This window comes from Plecotus auritus (assembly GCF_963455305.1).
Source record: "Plecotus auritus genome assembly, chromosome: 1".
Taxonomy (NCBI): domain Eukaryota; kingdom Metazoa; phylum Chordata; class Mammalia; order Chiroptera; family Vespertilionidae; genus Plecotus; species Plecotus auritus.
In genome coordinates, this window is record NC_137770.1 from 180244759 (window position 1) to 180272724 (window position 27966).

The following is a 27966-nucleotide window of genomic DNA, read 5'->3' on the forward strand; positions in this document are numbered from 1 at the left end:
TGAGAGACTGTGTTAGTAGACTTTGCCTTGAGCTTTGCAGGCCCCCTGTGGCTGGTTATAAGAGGCAATGGAAAAGGAGAAAAGTGCCGTTTGCCAGCCAGGACTAAGGAGAGAAATAACACAGACACTTTGAGACTCATATTCAATTAACCTTCCCTGCCTCCCAGCATTTTCATGGCAAAACCACTAATTTCCACAAAACTTATAGACAATTCAGCAAATATTTACTGAGTTCCCATTGTGTGAAGCACTCTGCCAAAGCAAGAAGGAGAGGAGAAAGGGAAGTAGGTGATTGATGAGGACAAGGGGTAAGAGTCTTAAAGTCTATAATTTTGGAATTAAATGGGTTCAGATATTTTTAACTTTTTTCCTCATTAACCTGTAGGTTTAGGCAAGTTAACTTCTGTAATTCTTTGTTCTCATTTGGATATGGCTATAGAAAATTAAATAAAAGTAAAATTATGTCTGAGTAATATTCCATTGAATATATAGTAAACATTTATCCACTCATCTCTTGATGGACACCTAGGTTGCTTCTAAAATATTGGCTATTGTAAATAATACTGCAAAGAACACACAGTGCATATATCTTTTACTTTTTAAAAACAAGTTCTGGCCAATTTTATTAAAGTAAAATGTTGCATGATTTACTTTTCACCAGTCTGTGCTGGTATGCATGTAATGATAGCAGAATCACCTGGATCAATGATAGCAGTACACATACTCTGTAGTATTTTTCACACTTGTGCCCAATTCAGTATTATTGTCACTGTGATGATTGGCCAACATGGCATAGTACTCTATTTCAGATTTCCTCAAGGCTGGGCAGTTGTTGGCAAGGATGACCAGTTTGCTTTGCCTTGTTTGATCATTTTCAGAGGCTGCTTGTACCCCAGTACATACTTTCCACTTTTTATACAAGTTGGAGCCTAGACTTGATCCACTCCAGCAACTCTTTTGTCTTCTTTGCAGCCACTATCTTCCTGCCTTAGGTGTGGCAAGGCCTCTAACTAACAGCCACCAAAATGGCCAGGGAGCTAGAAAGGCAGGAGTGCATATATCTTTTAAAATTAATGTTATCTTCTTTGGATAAATACCCCAAAGTGGAATTGCTGGTTTGTATGGTAGTTCTAGTTTTACCTTTTGAATAAAACTTCATGGTGTTTTCCACAGGGGTTGTACTATTTGCAATCCCACCAATAGTGCAGGAGGGTTCCCTTTCCTCTACATCCTTGCCAACAGTTATTAAAGAATGAAATCCTGCCATTTGCGACAACATAGATGAACCTATAGGGCATTGTGCTAAGTGAAATAAGTTAGATAGACAAAGGCAAATTCTATATGATTTCCTTTATATGCGTGATCTACAAAACAAAATAAATGAGTAAACAAAACGAAACAGAAAAACACCCATAGCTACAAAGAAAAAAACTTGTGGTTGTCAGATAGAAGGGGGTAGGGATGGGCAAAGAGGTGAAAGGGATTTAGAGGTACAAAATAAACAGTGGAGAAGTAATATATAGCCTAGGAAATAGAGTCAATATTATCATAACAGTGACAGATGGTTGCTACACTTATTGTGGTGATCACTTTGTAAGGTATATACATCTCAAGTCATTCTGTTTTGCACATGAAACTAATATATTGTATGTCAACTATATATTTTTTAAAAATTATAATTAAATACAAAAAATGCGAAAGTTTTGAATAAGTCAATAAGGAAAATTAAAAATAAACAAAATAGAGTGAATCAATATAATATTTTAAATTCTTGGTCTGCTACCTTGTAAGTGATTGAAAATAAGAAATGAATAAAACCAGTCTGGGAAGCAAACCAGTGTTTGGAAATATTGGCAAAACTTCTAGAGAAGAGAAAGTCGTGTAGACAGGATAGGTAGGGATTCAAAATCTAGGGTGTCTGATGGAGCTGAGTTATGCATTTATGGACAGTTTAGCTATAAGAGTACCTTCATGGTGTGCTGGGGCAGATCACAGCATTCCTTCCTGGCACTGCAGTCTAGGAGGGATAGTTTAATATTAAATAGCAAATTATAAGAGAATCCAGGATTAAATAAGTATTAAAAAGAGGTACAAACAACACAGAGAGAAAACTAAAATAATTTATTCCAGCTAAGTTGGGCAGGATGATAAGGAAAGGTTTCATAAGAGAGGTAGCACTGAATTGGGCCTTCGGGATAATGGCAGTATTGGAGGCAGAGAATGGGGAAAGATTTACTCAATGTCAACTACGTGAGAGCACAGGAAGTATTATAGAAATAAAATAGTATTAAAGAAATTATAAATGCACCAGAGGACTAAGCTATGTGAATTAATTGGAGATGCTTTTATATGCACAGAGGGCAAGTAAAGCCATACAGGTCACCAGAGATAAGAAAATAAAATGAAACCTGAGGACTGAACCTTGGAGTTTGCCAAAATTTGGATTTTGGGTAGGGGAAGTAGAGCTACCAGTGAACAATGAAACAAAGACATCTGTGGGGTAGGAAGTAAATCAGGAGCATATGGGAACTAAAAAGTCATGAAGGAAGTAATTCAAGACTAGGAATTTATCATCTGTATCAAACACTGTTAAGATTTGAGTGAAAAGGAGGCAGATAGATAACTGATAATTAATTTAGCAAGATGGGTAACTTTGGTTTAGTAAAGAATGGCTTAATGGATTGGTGGGGATAACATCCTTCACTAATTTCTAGAGAGAAGATAGTATAAAAAATTGAAGACACAATTGATAAAATGTTAAAGAAATTTTATTATAAAGTTGTGTTAAATCCTAATATCCTACAGCAGGGTGGGGAATGTCTGGCCCATGGGCTGTACAAGACCTGCAAAATCATTTGTTCTGGCCCTGCCAAGGCAACGGCAAGGGGGACTCAAAATTCAATAAATCTAAGAGTTTTCTTTCATAGCAGCATAAATTTATATTAAGTGAATTATATTAAGTGAATGATGTTATAAATATCCAAATGGCACTTGACAGAGAAAAGGTTATCCACCCCTGTCTTATAGGATAGCAAAGACATGTGACTGTGAACAGACGGGAGAGAGAAATTAGCTTGCACGTAGACTGAGAGTGATACTCATTGTCCTTGACTACACTCAGAAGAATACATTCAAATGCTAGAGATTCACGTAAGAAACCAATGTAACAATCTTCTCAGCTAGATTTGGTGCTGAGTCTGAACTACAACAGCAGCATTGGAGAAGGAGGGAAACGGAAATACTAATGAGACGATGGTGAGAATAGGGTTTGCTGAGTGGGTTTAGAGGGAAGAAAAGTGGCAGAGACGATGCGATGGTATTCAGGTTGTGTGATTTGGTGGATACCATTGCTTGGACAGAAAGCAGGTGGGTGACCATTAGAGTGGACGCCTGGTTCATCACACTCTCACACCTCTGAGGTTCGCCTCACTCTGCCCATGTGAACTTAAATGGCAGGTGTCAGTCAACTGACCCACAGTGAGCTGATCAGATGAATTTCTCATGACTGTGCAACCGGAGGTAGGGAAGAAGATACAGTCAGAGCCTCAGAACTGGAAGCTTCTAGTATGGGAATCAGGAGCTGTTGACAACCATCTCCCCTATCCTGTGGAGCAAGTGTGTGTGTGGTTTTTTGTTGTTGTTTGTTTGTTTTTGTGTGTGTGTTTTTCAATCCTCACCGAAAGATATTTTTCAATTGATTTTTTTAGAGAGATTGGAAGAGAGCGGGAAAGACAGAGAGGAATATCAATGTGAGAGAAGTACACCGATTGGTTGCCTCCTTCACATGCCCCAACCAGGGCCCCAAGCCTAGGAGTGGCCTGCAACCAAGGTAAATGCCCTTGACTAGAATCGAACCCAGGGCCCTTCAGTCCACAGGCCAATGCTCCATCCACTGAGTTATACCAGCTAGGGCACAAGTGTGTTTTTATTGGACTGAATAAAACCAGCACCTAGAAAAAAATTAGGGAAGACAAGTGTACAGGCTGAATATGGTTAGTCTAGTCATATCCTAATATTTCTCTAATACATCCTTCTTTAGCCTAAGTTAGTTAAAGTGGAATTTCTGTGTAAAGAGTGCTGGTTGATTAAGCAGTAAAATATACTCAGCTAAATTTTGCAAATATTAAGTGTGAGATATAAAAAAACAATAGTGGAGATACACAACTGCGGCACCCACGGAACAGCTGCGAGCCCCAGAACAACGCTCCCCAATTGGCGCAAACACACGGGTTCAGAGGAGCTCTATACTCCACCACGGAAAGGTCAGATTTCACTTAGGATAAGGTGAGGTCTCTGGTCCCAGGGCGAGAGAGGAACGCGCGTTTTGCGGGAGCTGGAGGACCAGGGAAGTCCGTGCCTAGAAAAATCCATGGCTGTTGGGGCTGGCGTGATCTGTGAATGTGGAAGGGGGTCCTCAGAGCTGCTAACAGAAGGGCTCTCTAAAAAGCAACCCATTTTGATCTGAAGTGCAGGGACACCCTAAGAATTTCAGGGGTGTGCTAGACTTACGCGCAGCCACGGAGTGCGCACACTTGGGCTTTTTCCTCTTGAAATTCTTGCTTCTGATTACTAAGCCCAATACATAGGATCACCCAGTTGGGGACACCCTGGGAGACTGCAGGGGAAAGTTGTTTTTCTGGAACCTGGGGATTGGAGTGGGGAGTGACCATCAGAGAGCCAGCTCTGAGGCAGCCCACTCCTACAAACCGGTAGTGAGTGCCACAGGGAAAGAAGGCTCTAACACTCCCTAGAGAGGCCATAGATAAACCCGGAAGTCAATCCAGAAACACTGCCACCCAGGGGCTGAATCACAAATTGACTCTTGTGTAATCAAAAATAAAGGAATACGAATTAAGACACACCACCTGCTTAAAATCAGGACTGGCTTACATCACTGAAGAGCAGTGGAACGCAGGGAACTGCAATACTGTCTGGACTGAGAAACAGGCGTGCCAAACAGAACAACAGAGGAAGTGAATGACCTTCACTACTCCACATTTTATTTTTATTTTTTATTTTTTTATTTTCATTTTTTGCATCTTTTACTCAAGAAACTAATTTTTTTCTTTTTTCCTCACTTGATTTTACCTTTTTAATTATTACATTTTTATTTTCAATCCGTATTATTACTACTGCTATTTTATCTTTTTTTTTTGTAAGTGTCATTTTATTTTCTCTTCATTTTGTTTTGGGATTAATGTTGTACATTCTATTTTTATCTTTCCTTTAGCATCATTTTACTCTATCTCAACTCTATCTTTATGCCATCACTCTCTTCCTCACTTTTCCCTTTTCAGTGTCCTGTTTATCTTACCCCTTTCCTGCTTTAGATTTTCCCTATTCTTTCTGTTTACCCCCGTTAAAATTTCACCCTACTTATATATCTAATCTCCAATCCCCTGCTCCAAGTCCATACACACCTCTCTCTTCACTGTCTTAATTATCCAAAAAATTGTTTTTCTCTCTGTCCTTTTGTTGTTGTTCACTTGAATGTAGATTATATCGAATTTTTATGCTTTTTTGTGAGATTGTTTTGCTTATTCTTCTTTTGTTTATTTTTTTGTTTGTTTAGTGCTTCTGTTTTCCCTTGCCTCACTCAATATTAGTTGGTGTTGTAGTTTGTATTAATATCCAGGTACTTGTTGCTGGCATTTGCTGGGATAAGTGATTGTTCTATTGGAGTTTTATCCCCAATATATATAGTCTGTTTCCCTTTCTCTCTTAGTCTCTTTCTTGTCTCTCTTACTTTTTTTTTCTTCTTTTTTTCCCTTTTCCCAATTTCATTTTGACACTCCTTTTTTTCTTCTTCTTTCTTTCTTTTTCCTCTTCTCCTTTCTCTCCTATCCCCTAATTTGCCTTTCTCTGGTGGTCACCTTTATTGGAGGTTATTAATATCATGAATACATTTCTGTTCAGTGCCTTGTGTGTTGTACCTGGTAGTGCTGTATTTTGTGCCTTTAAATCAACACAGGAGAGAGAGAACTACATAACCAGACACCCAGAGAAGAGAGACCATGGGGAGACAAAGACACAGCCCGCATATGAAAGAAAAGCAGGCATCACCAGAAAAGGAAGTAAACGAAATGGAGGCAAGCAACCTTCCAGAAAAAGAATTCAGAGAAATGGTCATAAGGTGGCTGAAAAGAATGGAAGACAAATTCAACAATATAAGCAAGAACCAAGAGGAAATAAAGAAGAACCAAGAAGAAATGAAAAATGACATCGCTGCTGTAAAGAACTCAATAGAAAGCATCAAGAGTAGACTAGAAGAAGCAGAGGACCACATCAGTGAGCTAGAAGACAAGATGGGAAAAAATACCCAAGTAGAGCAACTTCTAGAAAAAAAAAAATTAAAAGGCAGGAGGAGAGCCTAAGGGAACTATGGGACAATACAAAACAAAACAACATCCACATAATAGGGGTTCCAGAAGGAAAGGAAGCTGAGCAAGGAATAGGAAACCTCTTTGAAAAAATAATGACAGAAAATTTCCCTGATATAGAGAAGAAAAAACCCACACAAATCCAAGAAGCTCACAGAGTCCCAAGCAAAATGAACCCCAAAAGACCGACGCCAAGGCACATTATAATTAAACTGGCAAACACCAACGACAAAGTAAGAATCTTAAAAGCGGCAAGAGAGAGACAGAAAGTTACATACAAAGGAACCCCCATCAGACTAGCAACTGATTTCTCAACAGAAACTCATCAGGCCAGAAGGGAATGGAATGAAATATACAAAGTCATGCAAAGGAAGGGTCTGAATCCAAGAATACTGTACACAGCAAGGCTATCAATCAAAATTGAAGGTGAAATCAGGAGCTTCACAGACAAAAAAGGACTAAGGGAATTTATTACCACCAAACCAGAAATGCAAGAAATGCTAAAGGGTCTGCTGTAAAAAAAAAGGAAATAGGAAGCGAAGAAGGAACACAGGTGTAAAGAATAGGAATGGCGACAAATAAGTACCTATCAATAATAACTTTAAATGTAAAAGGATTAAATGCCCCAATCAAGAGACATAGGGTAATGGATTGGATAAGAAAACATGACCCATATATCTGCTGTCTACAAGAAACCCACCTCAGAAAAAAAGACGCACACAGACTGAGGATGAAGGGATGGAAAAAGGTTTTCCAGGCAAATGGAACTGAAAAAAAAGCTGGGGTAGCAATACTTATATCTGACAAATTAGATCTCAAACTGAAGGACATAACAAGAGATAAGGAAGGCCACTTCATAATACTAAAGGGAGCAATCCAACAAGAAGAAATAACTCTGGTAAACATATATGCACCCAATACAGGAGCACCCAAATACATAAAAAAACTCCTGGAGGATATCAAGGGAGAGATTGACAGCAATACAATCATAGTAGGAGACTTTAATACCCCACTATCACCATTGGACAAATCCTCTAAACAAAAAATCAGCAAAGAAACATCAATCCTAAATGACTCACTAGACCAGATGGAATTAATTGACATCTTCAGAACATTTCACCCCAAAGCCACAGAATATACATTCTTCTCAAGTGCACATGGGTCATTTTCAAAGATAGACCATATGTTGGGACACAGGCAAATTCTCTTCAAATTCAAGAAGATAGAAATCATATCAAGCATCTTCTCAGACCACAGTGGCATAAAACTGGAAATCAACTACAATAAAAACAACCCAAAGAAATAAACAGCATGCTATTAAACCATGACTGGGTTACCAGAGAGATCAAAGAAGAAATAAAAAACATCATGGTAACAAATGACAATGAAAACACTACAATCCAAAATCTATGGGACACAACGAAAGCAGTCTTAAGAGGGAAGTTCATAGCTCTACAAGCCTACTGCAAAAAAACAAGAAACAATGGTAATGAATTACCTAACCCTACAACTCAAAGAGTTAGAAAGAGAGCAACAAGAAAAGCCCAGTGTAAGCAGAAGGAAGGAAATAATAAAGATCAGAGCAGAGATAAACGACATAGAGACCAAAGAAACAATACAAAAGATCAACAAAAACAAGAGCTGGTTCTTTGAAAGGATAAACAAGATTGATGAACCTCTAGCCAGGCTCACCAAGAAGCAAAGAGAGAGGACCCAAATAAACAAAATCAGAAATGAAAGAGGTGAAATAACGACAGATCCCGCCGGAATACAAAGGATTGTTAAAAAATACTACGAACAACTCTATTCCAACAAACTGGACAACCTGGAGGAAATGGACATATTCCTAGAAAAATATAACCTTCCAAAACTCAATCAAGAAGAATCTAAACAGCTCAATATGCCAGTAACTATGGAAGAAATTGAAGCAGTCATCAAAGAGCTTCCAGCAAACAAAAGCCCGGGGCCAGACAGCTTCACAGGAGAGTTTTACCAAACATTCAAGGAAGAACTAAAACCTATCCTCCTCAGACTATTCCAAAAAATTCAAGAGGAAGGAACACTTCCAAGCTCCTTCTATGAAGCCAGCATCACCCTAATACCAAAACCAGATAAAGACAACACAATGAAGGAGAATTACAGGCCAATATCCCTCATGAATGTAGATGCCAAAATCCTCAACAAAATTCTAGCAAATCAGATCCAGCAGTGCATCAGAAAGATCATACACCATGACCAAGTAGGGTTTATCCCAGGAATGCAAGGATGGTACAATATCCGAAAATCAATAAATGTGATACATCACATAAACAAATTGAAAGATAAAAATCACATAGTCATATCAATTGATGCAGAAAAAGCATTTGACAAAATCCAACACCCTTTCTTGATAAAAACTCTCAACAAGGTGGGAATAGAAGGATCATACCTCAACATAATAAAATCTATATATGATAAACCCACAGCTAACATCATACTCAATGGGCAAAAACTAAAACCATTTCCCCTAAGAACAGGAACAAGACAAGGATGCCCACTCTCACCACTGCTGTTTGACATAGTACTGGAAGTATTAGCCATTGCAATTAGACAAGAAGAAGAAATAAAAGGCATCCAAATTGGAAAAGAAGAAGTAAAGCTGTCCTTATTTGCAGATGACATGATATTGTACATAAAAAACCCGAAAGACTCCATCAAAAAACTAACAGACTTAATAAGTGAATTCGGCAATGTAGCAGGATACAAAATTAATGCCAAGAAATCTATGGCATTTCTATGCACCAACAATGAACTTACAGAAAGAGAGACTAAAAAAGCAATCCCATTTTCCATCGCACCAAAAAAATTAAGATACTTAGGAATAAACCTAACCAAGGAGGTAAAAGACCTATATGCAGAAAACTACAGGACACTGAAAAAAGAGATAAAGGAAGATATAAACAGATGGAAGAACATACCATGTTCATGGATTGGTAGAATCAACATCATCAAAATGTCCATACTACCCAAAGCAATCTATAGATTCAATGCTTTCCCCATTAAAATACCAATGGCATATTTCACAGACCTAGAAAGAACTCTCCAAAAATTCATCTGGAATAAAAAAAGACCCTGAATAGCCACAGCAATCCTGAGAAAGAAGAATAAAGTAGGAGGGATCTCAATACCAGATTTCAAGCTGTATTACAAAGCCACTGTCCTCAAAACAGCCTGGTACTGGCACAAGAACAGACATATAGATCAATGGAATAGAATAGAGAATCCAGATATCGACCCAAACCAATATGCACAATTAATATTTGACAAAGAAGGCATGAACATACAATGGAGTCAAGACAGTCTCTTCAATAAATGGTGTTGGGAAAATTGGACAGATACATGCAAAAAAATGAAACTAGATCACCAACTTACACCATACACAAAAATAAACTCAAAATGGATATAGGACTTAAATATAAGACGGGAAACCATAAAAATACTAGAGGAATCCACAGGCAGCAAAATCTTAGACATATGCCAAAAGAACTTTTTCAGTGATACTGCCCCTAGGGCAATGGAAGCCAAAGAGAAAATAAACAAATGGGACTACATCAAAATAAAAAGCTTTTGCACAGCAAAAGAAACCATCAACAAAACAACAAGAAACCCCACTGTATGGGAGAACATATTTGCAAATGGTATCACTGATAAAGGTTTAATTTCCAACATCTACAGGCAGCTTATACAACTTAATAAAAGGAAGGTAAATGATCCAATAAAAAAATGGGCAACGGACCTAAATATAATCTTTTCAAAAGAAGTCAGAAGGAAGGCCAAGAGACACATGAAAACATGCTCAAAGTCACTAATTATCCAAGAGATGCAAATCAAAACGACAATGCGATACCATCTCACACCTATCAGAATGGCTATCATCAACAAATCAACAAACGACAAGTGTTGGCGAGGATGCGGAGAAAAAGGAACCCTCGTGCACTGCTGGTGGGAATGCAGACTGGTGCAGCCACTGTGGAGAACAGTATGGAGTTTCCTCAAAAAACTGAAAACGGAACTCCCATTTGACCCAGTAATCCCACTCCTAGGAATATATCCTAAGAAACCAGAAACACCAATCAGAAAGGATATATGCACCCCTATGTTCATAGCAGCACAATTTACAATAGCTAAGATTTGGAAACAGCCTAGGTGCCCGTCAGCAGATGACTGGATCAGAAAACTATGGTACATCTACACAATGGAATACTATGCTGCCATAAAAAGAAGGAATTACTACCATTTGTAGGCACCTGGATGGAATTAGAGAACATTATGCTAAGTGAAATAAGCCAGTCAATGAAAGAAAAATACCACATGATCTCACTCATTTGGGGATAATGAAAAACATTATAAACTGATGAACCAAAAGATAGTTACAGAGGCAGTAAAGCATCAAACAGACTGTCTAATTACAGAGGTAAGGTTAGGGAGAGGTGTGGGAAATAAGAGATCAACTGAAGGACTTGTATGCATGCATATAAGAGTAACCAACGGATGCAAAACATTGGGGGGTGAGGGCATGTATGGGAGTGGGGTGGGGGGCGGCAATGGTAAGATATGTACACATATAATACCTTAATAAAAAATTGAAAAAAAAATAAAATAAAAAAACAATAGTGGATTTTGAAAATTCAGACCTGGAATTCACAAACAAGTTAGAACTGCAGTTTAATAGTTTGGAATATAGTCAAATTATTAGGCAAGATGAAGGTTGCTCAATTTGTATATATAGGCATGGTAGGAGTATAGATTTTACACTATACACTATAGATTTTACACTATTGTCCTACCATGCCTATATATACAAATTGAGCAACCTTCATCTTGCCTAATAATTTGACTATATTCCAAACTATTAAATTACTAGTGTATATAACTGTTGAATATAAAGATGTAAAGAACAGCTGACTAAAGCCCACAGAAGATAATTTCAAGTAATCAGAGACATGAAGGAAAACAAGAATGCAGTGTCGTACAAAGCAAAGGGAGTAAGAATTTTAGGGAAGCACATGTCAAGGATGTCAGATTTTCTCAGAAAGATTAACTATGATGATCACTGTCACAAAGCCTCTGGGTTTGATATTTGATATTTGAAGGATAGTAAGAAACACTGAGGAAGCTATTTCAGTTTGATCAGCAGAGTAAAGAGAGAATCAGATGACCGGGTTTAGTCACTGTGTATGCACAAAGAGGAGATAGTTAAGGAAGTAGTGCTTTTTATGTGAAAGGAAGAAGAAAAACTGTAACTAGAGGGAAGACTAAGATGGATAAGAAGAATCTTAAATGTCAGTGATGCTCGAACATATTTGTTGCTGAAGATTGAATTTCAGGGGAAAGGGACAGATTGAAAAGCAAACGAAGAAAGAAAGGATGGAGCCAAGCTAGGAATGCAACACAGGATCGAATGAGCATTGGGCAGGTCATGTCTCCCCTGAAGGTAAGATGGCAGAAGCAATGAAAAGCAGAGCTATTTTCAGGTGAAAAAGTAGGGGATTTTCCTTATTCAAAGACCACAACTGAAGTAACAAGTAAGATAGAGAACTATCAGATATGAAGAAGGATTGTCACTTTTTTCCTTCCCTAGAACTCTGTCCACGATTTCCAACTGATTTTAAACATGTCAAACACCCAGGGACTGTGACATAAATGGATAGGATTAGAGGGAGCAAATACTGGGGTTTGCTCTGGGATCCGTATCCTGAAGAGGAAGACTCTGGATCTTGCCCTGCAAGGAAAGCCTTGCATTCCCAATGAGAAGGAACCTTTCTAGAATGTTATCTCCGTATACTAGCTAGAGCAAAGGACTATGAATTTGCTGATATAAATCTTTTCATAAAAGATGACTGATTTGAGAGGAAATTCATAGTTCCTGCAGGGCAACCAACCTCATGCTGCCTCAGCCTTGCAGTATGGATTTCCTTGTAAGATCCACCATCTTCCTTACCATAGAAAATTGTGTTATCAGAGATACTTGCTTTGGAACATTATAAGTGTATGTGCATACATATAAAAATACCATCCACTCACAATGGTATTCTGGGTCACTTTCAGGTTTACTGCTGGTTCTTTATTTGAATCCTGAATCAACAGAAAAGCACATTTGCACTCCAGCCTATGAGTCTGATACAGGGAGACATTGTAATTGCTGCGCATTCCTGAGTAATCATTTTCTGATGGGTTTATTGCCACCTCTGCCTTATCAGGGCATGGCACTGTTATGGACCCTGGTGATAAATTACCCTTTAGAGAGGGATAAGACAGTGCCACTTTAACAAGTGTAATAAAGCGCTTTTTATATTGGGAGAGTTCAGTGCATTTTCCATTCATCATACACCCTCAGTGATTTTACACAGATTTTACACTGTTGATTAGCTCATTAGTGGGGTTTAATTGGATACATTAACTGGCAGAATTACAGCTTGACTATGAACCAGAGGCTGCGGCATTATAAATGACAGACAAACCACAGACATGCATGGCCAGCCTGAAGGAAGTTCTTCTCTTTGATTAACTTTCATTAGATTTTAATTCTTTCCCACTCTTCACTCCTGTAATTGACTCTACATGAATATTTACTATGGATTGGATAAGTGAATAGATAAACTTAATGCACATTTTAACACTTCCTACTCCTTATAGTATTTTTTTCTGAAAAATAAAAAGAACAGTTTAAGAAAGTGATGAAATTAGCCTACAGGAAAACAAGAAATGCTTGTCATATAGAAATTCAATAAATTCACCTTTTTCAAAAGCCATAGTTTTACTGATTCATCGACAATACATAGTATGAATTAATTGTTCCCTGGTAGGCTGCATGTCAGTATCACATGGAAAGCATTTAAAAATACAGATTCCTGGATTATACCCTAATCTATCAAATAAAAGCTTCAAGAGGTAGGCCCAGACATCTTAATAATTGACGAATTCCCCAGCTGATTCTTTCACAGTGAATGTGGCACTGTGGTTAAAATAGCATGGAGTCTGCACTGAATATGAAGCAAAGTATTCACTTAGAGGACTTTAGAGGGATATGTTACCATCTGGAGAAAGGTCAAGGTCCTTTAAGAAAGAAGACAGAACTTCTCCCGTAGTTCTTGTTGAACTCTCTATGCATCTACTCCCATATTTTCATCAACTTTTTACTTCTTTTAGTCTTTATGAAAATACATTTTTAATTTTATTTTTTCTAAGAAATTTCATTTGCCTCAGTGGAAACTATAAGTATAGAGCTAATGTAAATTATTCTTTCAAAATATATCTTTATTGTTAGAAGTATTACATATGACCCCCTTCCCCCCACCCCATTGAACCCCTTCATCCTACACCCGCCCCCACCCCACAGGCCTTCACCACACTATTGTCTGTGTCCATCAGTCGTGCATATATGCATATAAGTTCTTTGGTCAATATCTCTCCCCCCCCACCTTTCCCTCTGAGATTCATCAGTCTGTTCCACGCTTCCATATTTTGTTCATCAGTTTATTTTGTTTATTATATTTAATGATATATAAGTTAGATCACGTGATATTTGTCTTTCTCTGACTGGCTGATTTCACTTCGCATAAAAGTCTCCAGGTCCCTCTATGCTGTCTCAAAGGATAAAAGATCTTTCTTTTTTACTGCTGCATAATATTTCATGGTATAAATGTACCACAACTTTTTTACCTACTCATCTACTGATGGTCACTTGAAATGTTTCCAGATCTTAAGAGAAATTAGCTACAATAATAACACTAAAACCCGAACACATGGAGGCTAAATAGCATGTTATTAAATAATGAATGGGTTACCAATGAAATCAAGAAAGAAATTTAAAACTTCCTGCAAACAAATGGAAATGAATACACAACAACCCAAAATCTATGAAACACAGCAAAAGCAATCCTGAGAGGTAAGTTTACAGCACTATAGGCCTACATCAAGAAACAAGAAAAATCGCTAATAAACTATTAAAATTTATTTTTGTTTTTTATTTCAGATAAGCTAATGATTGGTAATGGAAGAAGTGCTGGACCACAGTTGGATCAGGGTTCTAGTGTTAGCTTTGTTACTTTTGAGACACCTTTAGGAGTTTCCAACTTCTCTGGGCTTCAATTTGCTAGCCTCAAATTGGAATCAGTTATACATCATGTACCAGGGTAGCTATAAAGACTGAATGAAAATTTATCTGATTTTTGTGAGAATGGTGCATGTTGGAAAGGGCTATCTCCACAGGATAGGGAGAGTAGAAATCTGACAAATTAGGTAGCTAATTCACAAAGTAGCGTGTATAAGAAAGGGAGAATATATTTTACCTGAAAAACATGTACAAACCATGTCTCTAAAACAGAAAGCTGAGATAAAAGGAAACTTGCTGATGGTTAAAACTAGCTCACCTCTCTATCTGGTATTTTCAGGCTGAGGGCAGCCATGCACATAGACTGTCAGCCGGGAAGGCAATCACTAAACGAAGAGAAGACAAAAGGTCAAGTGTTGATTTGTAGTGGTGAGGGGAAAAGCACAGGAGGAGAATGGGGCTGAAGAAGAAAGAAATACAAAAATATTTTTCTGTGAGTTCTAGGAGAAGAGAAAGGCCAAGAAGTGAGAGGGGAAAAAAATACATTATATTGTCAGGGAGGGAGAGAAAGTACTATGATTAGAATGATGTACCTAAAAATGCAGGGGAGCAGTTACCAACAAGCTACTGTGTTGCAGGGACTTTGATCAATGATTTAACTGATGTGAATCCAAAGGATGCATTTACAGTGATTCTAAGTTCTGGAATTTAGTAGTTGATTTGCATTAAAAATCGTGATAAAACTTTTATTTACTCTGCAAAATTGTATCAAGAGGTTAACGATGGGTACTGAAATTCTACTATGAAAGGTAAAGGCAAATGGTCTCAGTGCCTCTCAGTATGAGTGAAGTAAAACTTTTAAAACACATCTTGAATTTCTTTTAAAACTTATCTTTATTCTTGAAAGTATTACAGATGTCCGCCTTTTTTTCTCCCGTTGACCCCCTCCTCCCTGGTCTTCACCACACTATTGTCTGTGTTTATGGGCTATGCATATATACATATAAATTTCCCCAGTTAATCTCTCCCCACCCATCTCCCCACCTCTGCCTGCACTCTGAGATTTGTCAGTCTGTTCCTTATTTCAATGTCTCTGGGTCTATTTTGTTAATCAGTTTATTTTATTCATTATATTCCACTATGAGTGAGATTATGTGATACCTGTCTTTCTCTGAGTAGCTTATTTTGCTTAACACAATGCTCTCCAAATCCCTCAATGCTGTCTAAAAGAGTAAGAGATCCTTTTTTATAGCTTTATAGTATTCCATTGTGTAAAAGTATCACATCTTTGTATCCACTCATCTACTGATGGGCACTTGGGCTGTTTCCAGATCTTAGCTATTGTCAATTGTGCTGCTATGAACATAGAGGTGCATATATTCTTTCTGATTGATGTTTCCAGTTTCTGACGATATAGACACTTCTCCAAAGTGGACATACAGATAGCCAAGAGACATATGAAAAATGCTCAAAGTCACTAAACATCAGAGAGATGAAAATTAAAATGACAATGATGTATATCACCTCACACATCCAGATTTTTTTCTAAACAAAATATGGCGTTATGTTTAGGTGGCCTAGACTCCAAGAAGTAGTAGATCAAAACTCCACACATGTCAGTGAGTTATATGTTTTAGAAACTTAGGTGTTTGGTAAGGCATGATTTTTCAGAAAAATTAGTATTTGTACTATTTTGCTGGGGATACCCTTGGGTACTTATTATTCCTCCTTATCTTTTAAAAAAATACATTAATGAGCTTTTTGGTAATAGCAGCCAAAATACATGTATAGTTTCCAAATACATGCATTTAAAAAATATTTTTTTGTGCTGTGAGAGCTAAAGAAAATGTAACCTATTAGATAAAGCTCTTCCATTTCAATTGGGTCTCTTTTTTTTTTCTGAACTTGAATAACATGCTATTTGTGCACCTTATGAAGTACCTCTCATATTTTACCTCCTATCATAGTTATTTGCATATGAACTTTATCTGTCTTCCTAGGTGATCTATATCTCAAGGAGAGAAATAGTGTTTAATAAAATATAAAATAGCCATATAGTTAATTATTATAATTCTCATAATACACATAAAGCTCTATTGAGAACAAGGAGTGAACCACGCAGAACAGAGAATGAAACATTCATTTATTGAGGCTTCCTTCAAAGTTCATACACTGAAGTCAACAGATCTCACAGCGTGGCGCAAAAGTTATGAATATACATTAATATTGGATTAACTATTTTTATATCTTGGTAGCGTCTAAAATGACTCGAAATAGGGGTCAATAAAATATATCTTTTAAGGGTATTGAAATGGGAAATAAAATATTATGCTCAGATATGAAAATAACTTGAAGAAAAATAGACTGGACAGAAATTGAACAATGTATTGAAATGAAATCACAAAGCGAAACAAAATATTATGTTTAAATATACATAGTGTAGGAGAGAATATTGCTTTAATATTGTTATAGAAAAGATTGGGAATCCAGGAAGAGTGCTAAAAAACAGAAAAAGTTGAAAATATATTTAGAATATAGATAAAATATCTCACTTTCGATTTCTCTAGTCAGAAATTCTGAAAAGCCTTATTATCCCCTGTCCCCCCTCCCCACTGGAGCTTAGACCTTGCACCTCTTGATTTAGACTAACTGAGCCATCACGTAGGGCAAAGATAGCAATGAGAGAAGAGACCCTACAAAAGGAATGGAGGCTGGAACTCGTCCCATTGTTTTTTACTGCCACAGAGCCCGAGAAGGCACTTTGGACATCAAAATTCACAGTTTTACTTACTGTACTACACGGGTGTGACTTCCTTCAGGTCTGGTTTAGGACACTCATTACCCATTGGCTCTGGAGCCAACACAGTCTCAGGCTGCTCAGCTGGAGCCCTGTCACTGTGAAAAGCTGTCACTAGTCTTCTTCCTCTAAGTCCAGAATCCATCCTGCACTTATTTCATACTGGTGGCTATGATGTGTTTCCAAACATGATAAGTCAATAAGAACCATGATGAGTACCTGCCTGACCTAATTTTTTCACTTATGGAGACACTTGCTTCCATTGAACTCTGTTGAAATCAGTGCCAATGTGCTGTCCAAGTCATCACACCCATTTTTATACTATAATTTGGAGGAAAGTAAGTCAATGACAGATCAGTTACAATATTAAACATATTGTCTTGAAACTCAACATATTCATTCATGAATCATTCATTCCATTTGTTTGTTCCATTGAGCAATTTCCAAATTAACATAAAATAATAATAAATAGAACTATAACAGAGTTATCATTGCTTGTTGATATTCACCACAATATAAACACGGATACTTACTTGTAAAGGATGGTGACAGGACTCAAGATGGCTAGCTGCAATTTGAAATTTAAATTTTGTTTCTCCAGAACTGTCTTGCCTTTTGGACAACTCCACTGCCTGTGTAAGGCCTAACCTATGCTAGGCATTCTGTAAATATTTGTTGCAAGGATAAGTGTGTCTCCCCAAGCTGGAGTGTTTCAGCAAACAGAAATTAGGTAAGTAAATAAAGCAAAAACAAGAGCTCCATATAATAAATTAACACTTACATCTGAATCAGAACCCAAATGCAATATTAGTTTCCAAAAGCACCGTATGGTGACAATGGAATATATGTGCATTCCTTTTGCCTTGTGTATTAGTCAGAATTCTCCAGAGAAACAGAGCCAGTAGGATATAAAAGGAGATTTATTATGAGGAATTACTCATGCGATTGCAGAGGTGAAAAGTCCCATGATCTGCTGTCTGAAAGCAGGAAGCCCAGGAAAACCAGTGGTATAACTCAGTTCAAGTCCTGAGACTTGATAACCAGGGCAACTACTGATGTAAATCTCAGTCCAAGAGCAGGAGAACATAAGGTAAGATGCCCCAGCTCAAGAAATGAGGCAGAAAAAGGGGCAAATTCCTCCTTCGTCAGCTTTCTTCTTCCACTCAGGCCCTCAACAGATTCAATGATGCCACCCACAGTGGGGAGAGCAATCTGCTTTACTGACTTCATTGATTCAAACACATATCTCATCTGGAAGCACCTCACAACACACCCCAAAATAGTGATGAATTAACCACATATCTAGGCACCTCCTGACCCAGGCAAGTGGATAAAATTAGCTCTCATTCCTGTTTTACATTATTTAGCTAGTTTGAGTATAGTAACTAAGTAGTTTAGTTATAGTTCAATTATACTATATTGTTTAGTTAGTTATGATATATTATGAAGTTTAGCTGTTAGAGGGTAGTTAGTGAGAGTAAAGAGTATATAGATGGAAGTGTGTGTTTGTGTGTGTGTGTTCACTACATGATACATGCCTTTGAACCTAGGACAACAAATAAATTGCATATTGCTTACCAACTCCGACATATTGGGAGCACTTACCTGGAGGATTGCCCTGAAAGTGATTGTGATACTGACTTTTGACTCAAAAGAAAACTTTCAAGATCAAATTTCATTATCAGTCATAGTCAGAAGCTGGGGGGATAGAGATAGCATATATGCAGTCTATTCTTATTTATGCACGTCACTGAAAATACATGTTAGCTATCTTTAGTAAAACATTAGATATTGCGATTTTATAATAAATCCCTACCCTTAAGCAGCTTTGAGTTGCAAATACAGATTGGATATAAAGGATCTTTAATATCAAAACTGTTTATGATATTGCTTATGCACAAGACTCAAGATGGGAATACAAAGTGAATAAGAAGCAGTCACTGGTCTCAAGGATTTTACAATTTAGTAGCTGCTCTTAACCACATATAGTGGCAGCCTAAAAAGTGTAGAGAGTTTAATGCAAACAGTGTTAGTAAAAGCTGGCCTTTGACTGTATTATCTATATACATGCTGTATATACTGTATACCTACTTGCAGTCCTCACCCAGCAAAGATAATAATAATGCAAGCAGTCTTGAGACAAAACAGCCATTTCATGTATTTTCCACACCAGTGTTTTCTCCCAGAATTGCGAATGCCTCTTTTTTTATTGCTGGCTCTTTTCTGCCCCAGATCACAGTGCTTCTGGAAGGCTGCTAGTGAATGAACAATTGTTTCTATTCTCAGGATAACATCTGTGGGAATACAACTCAAGCAGACATGCCCAGTTATGCAAACAAAAGCAACTTGCTTTCTATCCACAGAAAATCTGAGGCATGACCATGCAGCACCTGCTAGGAGGTCTGTGGGTGTCCTCCCTGTTACGAATTGCGGTTCTGATGACCTTAATTGTGTTGGAAAGAAGGAGAGTAGTGATTGGGTGGTTATTGGCTCAGAAATTAGGGCCGCCCATTGGAAGGCAGGTTTCTGGTTGAGGCATTTTATATTCAGTGCAGCTTGCTTATGTAAATGAGGAAAATGGCACACACACAAATCCTCAAAATAAAATGGCACACACTCAGCATTTCAATCTGAATTTTATCTTTCCCAGAATAGATTTATCTTTATAAAATGTCCAATCAGTCTTTCCAACCCTTGCACTATTGTTCTATTTAAATTAAACACATTTTCAATGAAATTATCATATTTTGCCATGTTAATTAATTTTTTGTTTTATTTTTATTGTCCCCTGTAAAAACATTTTGTTTATTAAGAATATAACTGATTACTGAATAAGTTAAGCTTTGCCATGTCATCACTTTCACTACTTAAATGTGTGTTAACCATTTAATAGCCTGTGAATTACTTAAATTTTTTATCATCTGCCCTAGTTAAGACTATCTGTCCCACCTTCATGACTCTCTATGACCTTATTTTACATCCCATTGAACTGTTCTCTGGAGAGCCTTCTCACTTTATTCATCTGTGCTTAACTTGGTCTCCTCTTTCCTACATGGAATCTTCTCTGGGTTGAATAGTTTGCACTTGGCCCTGGAGTTTTACTTTCCATCATTTTTTACCCTACGCTGTGCACCAGTATTTGACTCCATTATACTCCTTGTCCTATGATTTACAGTTACATTTGTCCAGTAAAAATTGCAGTGAAATATCCATGGATGTAAAATCAGAACGGCTATTACATTTCTGGCACCCTCTGTTAGTCAAAAATACTTAACAGTACTCTATTTCTTATACCTATAATCTTAGTCTTATGGCTTTACAGTTTATTCCTTTGGTGAAGGAACTTTCTAAAAAATAAGAAGTGCAAGAATGTGGAGAAAAGGGAACCCTAGCACACTACTGGTGGGAATGCAGATTGGTGCAATCATTATGGAAAACAATAATGAGTTTCCTCAAAAAATTAAATATGGAACTGCCATTTGACCCAGCGATCTCACTTCTAGGAATATATCCTAAGAATCTTGAAATACCAAGAATATATGCACCCCTAAATTCATAACATCACAATTTACAATAGCTAAGATCTGGAATCAGCCCAAGTGCCCATCAGTAGATGGATAAAAAAAGCTGTGGTTCATTTATACCATGGAAAACCATGCAGCAGGAAAAAAGAAGGATCTCTTACCCTTTGAGACAGCATGAAAGGACCTGGACAGTAGAATGCTAAGCAAAATGAGCTAGTCAGAAAAAGATAAGTATCACATGATCTCACTCATATGTGGAATCTAAATAACTGTGAGTGTACCCCCCACGTCCCATGTGGTTCAGGGTTCAAGTTCAGGGTTCGGGCTCTGGAGGAGGCCACACACAAATGAAGGAGACAAGACAAGAAAATACTAATTTGGAAATTGGGGGCCAGGTGGAAGCCCAAGAGAGGACTCCGCTTTGCTCTGGCCTTGCCATCCTTTTTATTCAGATGGTGGTATACACCCATAGCCCTTAGGCAGGCAATTCCAATAATAGCTCGATGATAGCCCATCAGCAAGGATTTACATGAGACTAAAAGGTGGAAGTTGCTTCAGCTCCCTTTGTCTCCACCAGACAGTGGGTGCTTGGCTCTGACCCTTGCCAGAGCCTCAAGGTTGACCAGCCTTCCGGGTTCTTGTCCACACCTCTCTGCTAGTGAAGGCAATGGGCAGCTTCCAACAAATAACAAAATAAACTGATGAAGGGAGTGGATCCAGAGACAGGGAAGAATGGAACAGAGTGCAGAATCTCAGAGGGAAGGTGGGGGAGGGTGGGTGGGTGGGAGGTAATCAACCAAAGACCTTGTATGCATATATGCATAACCTATGGACACAGACAATAGGGAGCTGAAGACCTGGGGTGGAGGACAGGGCAGACGGGAGGGTGTCAATGGGGGAAAAAGGAGGACAAATGTAATACTTTCAACAACAAAGATTTATTTTTTTAAACAAAGCACTTTTATCTCTCAATTATTAACCAATTAGTAGCAATGTTTGATGTATTAGGAATTCTAATGGGTAGCTATGGACAAAAGTAGGTAGGGCCTTATAGGAGCTGGAATTCATTTTAAAATCCTATGTAATAAAGAAGGAATATGCTAATTGACCATCACACCATTACTAAGATGGCAGTACCCACAGCCAATAAGAAGGGAGTATGCTAATTGACTGCCACGCCCTCAAATATGGCAGTGCCCACAGCCACAAGATGGTGGTGCCCAGTACCCTCAGCCCCCCAGCTGCCCAGGGCTGGCCCGAGGTGCAGGCAAGCCTCAGATGGCAGCTGCCCAGCCGATCAGGGCCACCGAAGGCTCAGGTAACTAGGGCTGGCTGAGGCTTGCACTGCAGGCAGTGGCAGCAGCAGAGGTGTGATGGGGTGTCACCTTCCCCTGATCGCCTGGTCGCCTACCACCCTGCAGGCCTCCTGGACTGTGAGAGGGAGCAAGCTGGGCTGAGGGACCCCCATCCAGTGCATGAATTTTCATGCACCAGGCCTCTAGTCCTATCTAATAAAAGAGTAATATGCAAATTAACCATCACTCTGCTACACCCACAAGCCACGCCCACCAGCCAATCAGGAGCGAATATGCAAATAAACCCAACCAAGATGGCTATGGCCACAAAGAGCAGGAGGGAGGCTTGGGTTTCCCTGGCAATGGAGGAAGCCAAGCTTTCTGCCTGCCCTTGCTGGCTTAGGCCTCCACTCAAGGCTACAAAGTTTCAATGATAGAAGATAAATAAACCCAAACAGAAATGGCAGCAGCCACGGAGCAAGCAGAAGGCTTGGCTCCGCTCCAGGCTACAAAGTTTCAATTGTAGAAGATAAATAAACCCCAGATACCAGGGCCTCCACTTGGGTTGCCAGGGGGCGTGGCCAGCCTGCAAACCACCACAGGCCCCTCACCCAGGCCGCCCCATGCCCCAAGGGAACTCCCACCCTGATCGGGGACCCCCTTCAGGGCAAACCAGCTGGCTCTCACCCGTGTACCAGGACTCTATCCTATCTAATAAAAGAGTAATATGCAGATTGACCATCACTCCAACACACAAGATGGCTGCCCTCATGTGGTCAAAGATCCTGCCCCCATGTGGACACAAGATGTCCACCACAAGATGGCCAGCAAGGGAGGGAAGTTGGGAGGGACTAGGCCTGCAAGGGAGGGCAGTTGGGGCGATCAGGCAAGCAGCGGAGGGCAGTTGGGAGGGACCAGGCCTGCAAGGGAGGGTAGTTGGGGCGATCAAGCCTGCAGGGGAGGGCAGTTAGGGGTGACCAAGCCGGCAGAGGAGGGAAGTTGGGGGTGACCAGCCTGCAGGGAAAGGCAGTTGGGAGGGACCATGCCTGTAGGGGAGGGCAGTTAGGGGAGACCAGGCCTGCAGGGGAGGGCAGTTAGGGGTGACCAGGCCTGCAGGGGAGGGCAGTTAGGGGAAAACAGGCTGGCAGGGGAGCAGTTAGACATCAATCAGGCTGGCAGGGGAGTGGTTAGGTGGTGATCAGGCTGGCAGGCAGAAGCGGTTAGGGGCAATCAGGAAGGCAGGCAGGCGAGCAGTTGGGAGCCAGCAGTCCTGGATTGTGAGAGGGATGTCCAACTGCCCATTTAAACGGGCAGTTGGACATTCCTCGAGGGGTCCCAGATTGGAGAGGGTGCAGGCTGGGCTGAGGGACACACACTCCCGTGCACGAATTTCATGCACCGGGCCTCTAGTTTATTATAAATGTGAGTCAGATTGAGATTGATAATAAGGTGAAGTCTGAGATATTTGTTTATGTTGTCCTTTGCCAAATAATATTTTTTTCATATTATGTAATTTATTCTGTGTGTGAAAATTTTTAGTCATTATTTGAACTAAGGTCAATGGCTTCAATATGTTTTATCCACTTCTATATAATATAAACATTCTGATATGTTCTTCTAATATGTTAGTAGATATTTTCAATTTACATGTACAAATTTAATCCATCAAAAAAATTTTTTGTTAGAGACTGAACATTATATTGTTGTTCTTCCAAATAGAATATTAGATACCCTGGTATCATTTTGGAACACTTTGGTCCCCCACTTGATGCAATTATTATTATTATTATTATTATTATTATTATTTCCACACAACTCCTTGGGAGCCAAATGACAGGTGTCTTTTCACTATTCCTTTTTAAAATATATATATTTTTATAGATTTCAAAGAGGAAGGAAGTGGGGGAGAGAGATAGAAAGACATCAGTGATGAGAGAGAATCATTGATAGGCTTCCTCCTATAGGCCCCACTCTGGAAATTGAGCCCACAATCCAGGCATGTTTCTTGACCAGGAATCTGACCATGATCTCCTGGTTCATAGGTTGACGCTCAACCACTGAGCCATGCTGGCTGGGCTTGACTATTCATTTTTAATACTTATTTAGCAATTTCACACTCATCCTTCCTTATGCACTTCAGAATCATTTGCTATAAAAAAAGATTATTTGTAATTCTGGTTGAAATAAAATGCATATATTTAAATAGATAACTATTTTACAATGTTATGCTTTTACTTCATTGCATCTATTTATTTATCCAAGTATCTACTTTCAATAGTGCATTTTTATCTACCGTGTGTGTGTGTGTGTGTGTGTGTGTGTGTGTATGTGTCTATGTGTGTGTACGCTTGTGTGCATCTGCATGCATGTGTGAATGCACACACATGACTGTGCAATTATTTTTATAAGGCTTTGATGATAGGATAATTCCAGCATTATAAATTAAGCTGGGAAGTTTTTATGACATTTTCTAAAGCATGAAAAGTTTGTCTCATGAACATATGTTAAAATTTCCAAGTAAGTAAAGCTACTGGGCATAGTGTCTTTTAAAATCATATACCTTTGAAAACATTTTCCTCTAAAGATTTGGAGTGTGGAATCTTTTATCTCTTCTTAGGCCAGTAAAAATATATGTTTTGCTGGAAAATCATGAAAGATATTATGCTTTTGCATAGAACTGTCACCTAATAATGGATGTCATTATCTTGTCTATAGTTCCAGCTTCTTAATCCTAAATTACATATTGGTGCATTTTCTTTCTCTTTTCTTAATGAGACTAATCTTTTTACAGAAAGAGAAGTTACCTCTATTTAGGATTTTAAATGTATTTTTTACATTAACTAATTTAAGTTTTTATTGTTATTAATTTCAACTCAATTTTTAGTTTATTTTTATAACTTTATAAAGTAAATATAACCTATATATTTTCTTTTATTTCTGAAAAATAAAAGTATTTAAACAAATACAGTTCATTTTTATAGGAAGCTCTAATAAGATATCTTGTCGCTTAAATCTCTTTCTTATTTAGAAATGCTATCCATTTTAAATTTTTTAGTGTTTCAAGCCATTTTATTTTTTTTTTTGTTTTCTCTTTAAATTTTATTTATTATTTTTTTAATTTTTTTATTGATTAAGGTATTACATATGTTTCCTTATTCCCCCATTAGTCCCTACCCCCCATTCATGCCCCCACCCCCCTGTTGTCTGTGTCCATTGATTAGGCTTATATGCATGCATATAAGTCCTTTGGTTGATCTCTCCCCCTTACCTCCACCGTCCCCCTAATGTTCAGCTACTTTTGTTGTTGACTTCTAGATTTATTACACTATAAGTATGAGAACATGGCTTGTACAATCAGGTTTTTTTTAAATACTCATCCGAGGATATGATTTTATTGATATTTTTAGAGAGAGAGAGTAAGAGGGAGAGGAGAGAGGGAGAAGAGAGGAACTTTGATCAGTTGCCTCCCATACAACCCCCAACAAGGGATCAAACCCCCATCCATTTTTGGTGCATGGGGTGATGCTCCAACCAACTGAGCCGCCTGGCAGGGCTGCAGTCACTATTTTTAACATTTACTGAAATGGTCTTTTTTTTACTCAAGAACAAGATTTATTTTGTAGAAGTTCAATAGACTAAAGAAAAGGATATGTTTTTTTGTTTCATGACTCGGGCATTCTTTAACTTTGGGTTTACATTCCAGTTTTCAAATTGCGTTCCCCTACTCCTGAAGCGAAAGTAATTGTTAGGATGTGAAACACCTGCACGGGTGAGACAATAGTCACCATCAGATGTTCTGCGAAGTGACGTGTTGTCCTGTTGCTCATTGGAGTCCTGCACCTGTTCTGCAATTTGGACTATATAATATGATTTTAGCTGCCTCCTCTTCTGCTTGAATTGATGTTTCTTTCTATACTATTAGCTAACATGTTATTCAAATTCCAAACATTATTATATTTCTCTCTTTTCTATTTCAGATCAAACCTTATTAACAAACCTGATTCCTACTCATTTTGTTCAGTCCCCTTAAGGTATACCCAGAAGTCTCAGGCTTTTAGAAAGGGGAAGGGAACACAATTAGCTTACCAAGAGCTGACACCTTAAAGGCACATTGTTAAAAATACCTATAAATCAAAACGCATAAAACGCATTAACATTTTTAAGCAGAAATGTCCCAAAGGCCACTTAGAGGAGGATGGATATGGGCTTTCTTTCCAAATGCTTCATATCATTTCTTTTAAAATATTTTTCTCTCTGATATTTTGGCAGGGGACAACCATGCTATTATATGTCTGCTTTATAAAAGCCACTTAAGGCAACTAATGTGAGAAAAATCAATCCGAGCTCACAATCCATTTTTAGTACCATTATAGTAAAACGTCTGTCTTCATATAACATAGGTGCCCATGTTTAAGATGCTTGAAGAAATGTACTACATCCATAAAAGATATAGTTGATGTAAAAGTATTGATTTTTTCAAAATATAAAGAGTAGGAAGTGCATTATTGAGTGGATATAATTTCTAAAAATTACCTGAGTGAAAATTCAAGAACAAGGGTGCATTTCTGGGATACCATTTTATATAATTTTACTCATACAAATAAGAAGTGGTTACCAAGCAGCAGCCCTCCCCACTATACCCAGGAGGCCCTTCAGGTCTGAGAGGAAGAAAAATGGGTCCATTTTAGTCTTCTGAGCTTGAGGTGTCTTTGATAATCCCAGTGGGATAGAAATCCCTAACAGAGTTGCCCACTGCTATCTTTATATCTAGATGTACCTTAGATTTCTATCATAACACCTAAGATATTTTACTTCATTTAGATTGTTCACACAATTAAATGTCCTCAAAAGCAAGGACTATCCAGAATCTTGTGTATTGTCTGATACATGGTCAGACAATACATGGTAAACGTGACAGGTTGTCTATGGGCTGGTTATATCACTGAATTTTTGTAAAGGTTCAAGGGCAAAGAGCAATACAGTAGTTTCCATGTACCCCACATTCTCCAGCAAGGTTCTACACACTTTTGTAATACATTAAAAGGGATTGTAAAAGGTAATATTTTGCCAGGAGAAGCCCATCTCTTCCTTTTGTTGTCGTTGTTGCTATAGATAGGGTTGGGGTATTGTGCAGGGTAAGGAGTCAGAATTTTTTGACATGAACTACTGTTGAAATTCTAGGGCACTTGGTCTCCCCACCATGGAGGAGGAGAATAAAGTGCTTCTCTATCATCTCAAGTTAATTGAATGGTGAGTACCTGCAGACCAAAGGATCAAGCAGGTACTAAAAGGGGGAGTAGATTCATGTCAAGGAAATTTTAGGTGCAAGTTCCATCGGGAGGATCTTTGAAGAACTCATAGAAAGCTAAAGAGTACTCCTTTGTCCCCCTGAAGACAATGAAACCTAATTAAAAGTTTAGCAAGCTAGTGAGGTCTTTGATATATCTTATCTCTCTTGTATCCACAGAAGCCCCATAGAAACCAGCATGTTGGGGAGGAGTAGAGAAGTAGTTCTCTAAGTATGGTCCTGGACTAGCAGGAGCAGCATCACCAGGGAACTTGTTAGACATCAAATTCTGAGACCTCACGTTTCTTATTCAGGGCCTCCTGAATAAGAAACGCCCAGGAGGAGGCAGAGTAACCTGTGGAAACAAGTTCCCCAGTTGATTCTGATTCCTGCTGAAGTCTGAGAACCATTGAGTTAGAGAAACAAAGAGGGAAATGCCATTCTTGTCCAAAAAAGTCCTGAGCTGTGGAAGGAAAAGAGCTCCCAAACAGATCAATATGACTTTTTGATAGGATATGAGGTTTAAATAACTAAAGTAGCGGCTTTTTCTTGCACTATAAAGGAACTGAAGTATTGACAGGCTATACTTGA

At 38.5% G+C, this 27966-nt stretch overlaps 1 pseudogene across 1 annotated transcript; it reads right to left on the bottom strand.

Moving 5' to 3' along the window:
* Window positions 1-647: 647 nt before the first annotated feature.
* Window positions 648-18859, bottom strand: LOC308241810 (large ribosomal subunit protein eL30-like; annotated as a pseudogene). The gene is made up of 3 exons: window positions 18848-18859; window positions 12433-12656; window positions 648-983 (listed from the first exon to the last, which is right to left on the bottom strand). The product of its transcript is annotated as a large ribosomal subunit protein eL30-like (transcript).
* Between the last annotated feature and the right edge of the window lie 9107 nt (window positions 18860-27966).